The following is a 6,276-nucleotide window of genomic DNA, read 5'->3' as shown; positions in this document are numbered from 1 at the left end:
TATTGCATGACGACAAGGTGTAATCCAAACGAAGATTCGTTTCACGCCCCTAACCCTAATTCTAATGTAAACCTGACATCAGAAGTAGGATCAGTGCCGGTTATAACAGTGCAAGAGCTTACGACCATCGTGCGCGAGTTAATTCAGTCGCTAGTGCAAAAATCGAGTGTGGAACCTAACAATTTTTCGCCACCGCGTTTTAACCCTGAAACCGCTGGCTTCGACTCCGCTGAATGGTGCGCAGTTATCAATCTGATTATGGAGGAAAATCCTTACACGGCAGTGCCCTGAATATAATTCCAATAACGAGTGTTGAATCGACTTCTACGTAGTGGAGCCACCAACTTGTAGATTAAGTCATTCGGGTGAGTCGTTTTCATTTTACCCTGATTTTGGACCGAGCGTTCACTAATTAAAGAATTCGTAGTCTTAAGATTTTCTGACAAAGGACGATTGATATAGTAATAATGCGAGGAACAAGAAATATTTGAACTAAATGTACATTTCAAATTTTGTCCGTTGCAGGTGTTGATGGTTAGAGATAAATTTTTCATGTCCTCGCTGATAGTTATTTAAAATATGATATCGCGATTGATCGTGAAATTTTAAATCAAGGTTTTGACGTAATATTATATAAAATAGCGTCGCTATGTACAAAACAAAAATAATTCATGCCTGTAATAAAACCGCTGAAAACGAGATCGATGTTAATGAAGTTGACAACGAGGTACGTGGTAGTGATAAAAGTCGATTAATCTTTTTTTTTTCGAAAATTCAGAGATTCATTCGTTACGGGTTTCCTACGTACTCGCGTAAATACAGGTCAGTTAGAAATACAATTAATTGATCCTAACATCACCATACAAAGAGGACCTGATATACTTCGCGAGGAAGAGCGCAGAATAGTACATGGGAGAATAAGCGAATTAATTAGAGTCAAATATTATAAGGCTTAGTAATTCACCGTTCGCGAGCCCTATATTATTCGTGAAGACGAACGATGGTTCAGATAGATGATTGGTAGATTTTCGAGAATTAAATAATAATACGGTCGCGGATGGGTAACTTTTCCCCCTCATTGCGGACCAAGTCGCGAGATTGCAAAAGTGAGATATTTTATTAGTCTGAGCATGGCCGGTGGGTTTCTCCAAATCCCTATTCATGCTAATTCGACAGAATATACAGCGTTCGTTACCCCCGACGGGCAATGCGAATACATAACGATGCCGTTTGGATTGGAAAAATGCACCCTCCTTTTTTCATAGGGCTATTCTTTCTGCCTTAGGTGACCTCGCGTATGCATACGTTGTTGTTTACTTGGATGACGTCCTCATTATTGCCGACTCGATAGATCAAGCTCTAAAAGGATTGCACACCGTATCAGATACCCTTGTAAAAGCCGGATTCTCCTTTAACTTTTCAAAATATTCTTTTCTAAAGACATCGGTACTCTATTCGGGATATCTAATTCACGACGGAGAAGTTCGTCCCAGTCCGGGTAAAATACACGCTTTGAGTTCTTTACCTGCGTCAACGACCGTCACACAGCTCAGGCAGTTCATAGGTTTAACCTTTTATTTCTGAAAATTCGTCCCTAAATCTTCACAGGTAACGAAACCCTTGTATGCACTCACTTCCGGTAATAAAAACATAACTCGGACGGATAGGCATGAAAAAAAAAACGCGCCGGTGTTAATGGTATTTGACCCCAACTATCTGATAGAACTTACAGACAGACGCTAGTTCGGATGGATAGGGGGCTATTTTAATGCACAAGACGGAAGGGAAAAAATAGAGTAGTAGAATATTACAGTATAAGAACTAGTCCTGCGGAATATAAGTATCATTCATAGTGATTCGAAAGAATATGCCACTGTTTTGGTCGACGACTTCACTAAATTCGCATATCTGCATCATATTCGAAAAATAGATTCCCTTAGTACCGTTAAAGCACTTAAGTACGCTATATTTTTATTCGGCAGTCCTTGCCGGATAATAGCGGATCAAGAGAGGTGTCTTACGGGTAAAGAATTTCAAGATTTTTGTCAAGATAAACATATTAGACTCCACTTAATAGCAACCAATGCTAGGAGGGCCAATGGACAGGTAGAGCGTATTATGGGTGCGCTAAAATCATATGTTCACAGCAATAGAAACGACCGGGCGGTCTCGGTAAGACGCGATTGGGGAAATACAACTGGCTTTAATTTGCACTACCAACCGCGCGACTAAGTCGAGTCCATTGGAACCGCTAATCGGAAAAGCAGCAAGACCCTACGGCTTTTCCCTACCCAACAATATCGAAGAAAGAAAAGTAGATATCTCCAATGTAAGGCAACAGGCAATAGAGAATATAGAAATTAGTGCTAGGTACGATAGACGTGGATTTGACAAAACTAAAGCTAAGTGGTTAGGTTTAATCTCGGTGATTTTGTATTACGCAAAAACGAGGAAGGAAACTAAACGAAGTTAGATCCGAAATTCAGGGGTCCATTCGTGATAGCAGAGATTTTGGAAGGAGATAGATATACTTTGAAAACTTTAGACGGCAAACGATCATATGAGAACAGACATGACAGACTGAGAAAAATGCCAGAAAGTTGCGTCCCTGCCGGGTTGGACATCTGCGGTGATGACAACGACGATGATAATAACGATGCAAGTACACGGACCTCAGAGGATCATTAACACCACGTTGTGGTCGTCCACCCAGTATGGTGCCCTGCGCCTTCAAAATATGTCCAATGTAACCTCCTATATATATGTCGGATTCACAGTAGGAATAAGGTTGGGGGAGTCGGATGTGTCTTCACGGTTATTAGCCATTGCGGTGGTACAGCACAGATGTATTTTATTCCAGCAAAAGGGGTACTTACAAACTTGACGGTTGATCACGGCAGGTAGGCAGTGACGATGACTTCAGGTTATTTGACGAATCCACGGCCCACGGAATGACCAGTATCAGCGTAACTCACTCGGCAATTCGTGTAACGACTCACTAACTAAAAACTCTTTCAATCCAGATGAAACCGCCCTTATATACTGTCTCCGCTTCTCGGGTCAATCCCTGTTTTTAAGGAGAGTCATAAAATCATTCCGTACATCTGACAGGTACGCGGCCCTCCCGTGACCGTGGCTACGTCTTTTTTTTTTATTAACGTGGAGGAAATCCGCACGGACACCAGGTCGCTTCTGGGGAAAAGCGGCTTGGTAGTGCCGGACTCCAACCGACTAAAACCTCCACGATGACCGTCCCGGCTGCGATCGATAGGGGCCCGGGAACCGGTGTGAGCGATACACTCCTCCCCCGCGCGCCTAATACCGCCGCTTGATGGTGCGGTGTGTGGCCATTGTCACGCCGCGGCTCGTCGCCGGAGCCGCCATGCCAGGCAGCCCGGTTCCCCTACGGGGCTGCTTTGCGGCCCCGGGGCGCTGAGCTGCCAGCGCCTAAGTTTGCACCCCACCGGGGGGCGCGGCGGACCTAGCACGCCTCACTGAAGCGCGTTCATGGCCTCTCCCGCGCCCTCGCGGGCCAATCCTCTCAGGGTGAGAGTACCGCACCCTCACCCTCTCCGCGGCCTCTCTTCGAAGCATAACTTGCTCACAGAAGGAGGTCACGGCCTTCCTCCTTCTTTCGCTTACCAACAATGCCTCGAGGATCGTCGGCGGCGAGAGGTCCCATCCGATTTTCGCGATGAGGTCGTGGCGCGGCCGCGCCCACGCCGGGCAGTATTCCAGCGTGTGCTGCGCCACATCCTACCCGATTCGGTACAGATACTCACCGAAGCAGCCGTGTCCGGTGAGCACCTGTGTCACCCTGTATGTCAGGGGAGATCCGCCGCCGTCCAACCAAACGTCCCAGTTTGGAAGGACGGCACCGAGGACCCTTATCCCCGATGCACCCGCTCTCGTGTCGAGGCCGGCGCGCCATCTGTCGAGCAAAGCTCATTATCACATCATCATTAACACATTCGGTCAAGATGGAGATTACTTTTTGCCTTATTTTTTCATGTCTATCCGTCCAAGCTACGCTTTTATTACCGGAAGTAAGTGCGTACAGGGGTTTCATTATCTGTGAGAATTTAGGGACGAACTGTCGAAAATAAGAGGCTAAACCTATGAATTGCCTGAGCTGCGGAACGGTCATTGGCGCAGGTAAAGAACTCAAGGCGCTTTGGAGTTCTCCAGACGCAAGTGCGCACCGAAAGAGCGACGCAAGTCTGGAACTCCACTAACGCCATTTAGTAACTCCATTTAATAACGCTGTTACTAAAACACGACATTTTGGGTAATTCGAGATCGCGCTGAGCTGGTGGCGAACCGATTCACACAATTCTGACCAGTTGACAGACGTAACAGCACTTATAATACATTAGCGGTCTTAATATAAAGACAAAAGGAAAAGAAATTTTCGAAATAGTCTTTAAAATATTTCTGGTAGCAGCAACTACCGAATTAATCGGGAACTCGAAATTTAAATATCAAATACAATTCCTTCCTGTTCCTTTCAAATAAAATTTACGACAATCAAATTGAAAACACATAATTGAAAACATAACATATACGTCGAAATATCTGAAATAGGAACTAAATAATACTTAGTTTTCGTCAAAATCATCGAAAGATTGCGCTTTGCGAGTTGCTGACATTGTTTAGACGCTGAAAGATTAGTGCACTACATTCGGCGTGTAAAATGGAGTGAAAAGAGCGTTTACACATCGCAATATCGCAAACCGGAACAAAAGTAAATCGTCTCATAGGCGAAATGTAAGAGAATATTTCAGGCAGAATCTCCAAAACAGCAATTACGATGGATTTGTGGATTTATGGATTAGATAGGACACAGAATATATATAGCGCAATCCGGCTGATGTGCGCTGTATTAGGCAGCAAATGTGGTGTATAACGCGTATCGAATTTTCGAGATATCTGGAATAGAAACTGGGATACGTTCAATTGAATATTTCAGGCAGAATTTTCTAAAACGGCAATTAAGCTGGACTTGACATCACACAGAGTTGCCATTGCGCAAACCAGTTGATGTGCGCTGTATTTGGCAGCAAATGTGAGGCATAACGCGCATCGAATTGTCGACATGTCACCAACAGCAGCGGAGATTCGTTCAATTGAATATTGAAGCCGTAATATGCAGAACTGCAATTACAATGTATTTGACAGGGCTCAGTCTTGTACATAGCGCGAACCGGCTTATACGCGCTTTATTTGGCAGAAAATGTGGACTAGAACGCGCATCGAATTGTTGACACATCTGCAATAGAAACGGAGATACGTTCAATTGAATATTTAACACAAAATCTGCAGAACTGCAACTTTGGTCGTTTTGGCAGGGTCGAGAGTTCATGTAAACAGGAGTACATGTGCTATATTTGGCAACAAATGTGGAGAAGAACGCGCGTCGAATTGTCGATATATCTCCACTGGTAACGGAGATACGTTCAATTGAATATATAAAACAGATTCTGCACAATTGCAATTACGCTGGATTTTACAGGGCACACAGTTGACACAGCGCAAACCGAATGATGTGCGCTGTATTTGGCAGCATATGTGGACTATAGCGCGCATCGAATTGTGGACATATCGTAAATAGCAGCGGAGATACGTTCAAGTGAATATTGAAACCTGAGTATGCACAACTGTAATAACATTCGATTTGACCTTAACCAGAGTTGACATAGCGTAAACAGCAGCACGTGCGCTGTATTCGGCAGCCAATGTGTAGTATAACGCGCATCAAATTGTCGAGATATCTGAAATAGAAACCGAGATACGTTCAATTGAATATTTCGGGCAGAATCTCCAAAACGGCAGCTACGCTGGATTTGACAGGACACAGAGTTGACATTACGCAAACCTGTTAATGTGCGCTGTGTTTGGCAGCACAAGCGGGTAGAACGCGTACCGAAGTGTCAAGGTTATAGCAGTTCTGAATATTCCGGCTTCAATTTCCATTTGAACGTATCTACGCTGCTATTGGTGATATGTCGAAAACTGGATGCACGTTGTATTCCATAATTGCAATTCCAAATACAGTATCAGCTGGTTTGCGCTATACCAACTGCGTGTCCTGTCATATATAATGTAATTGCAATTTTGCATATTTTGTCTTAAGTATTCAATTAAACGTATCTACGTTTCTATAACAGATGTGCCGACATATCAACTCGCGTCCTATTCCACATTTGCTGCCGAATACAGCGCACGTGATGCTGTTTATGTCAAATCTGTTCGATGTCAAATACAATGATATTACAC

The sequence above is a fragment of the Bombus bifarius genome, unplaced genomic scaffold, assembly GCF_011952205.1.
Source record: "Bombus bifarius isolate JDL3187 unplaced genomic scaffold, Bbif_JDL3187 scf7180000010252, whole genome shotgun sequence".
NCBI classification, from domain to species: Eukaryota; Metazoa; Arthropoda; class Insecta; order Hymenoptera; family Apidae; genus Bombus; species Bombus bifarius.
Note: the sequence above shows the minus strand (reverse complement) of the source record.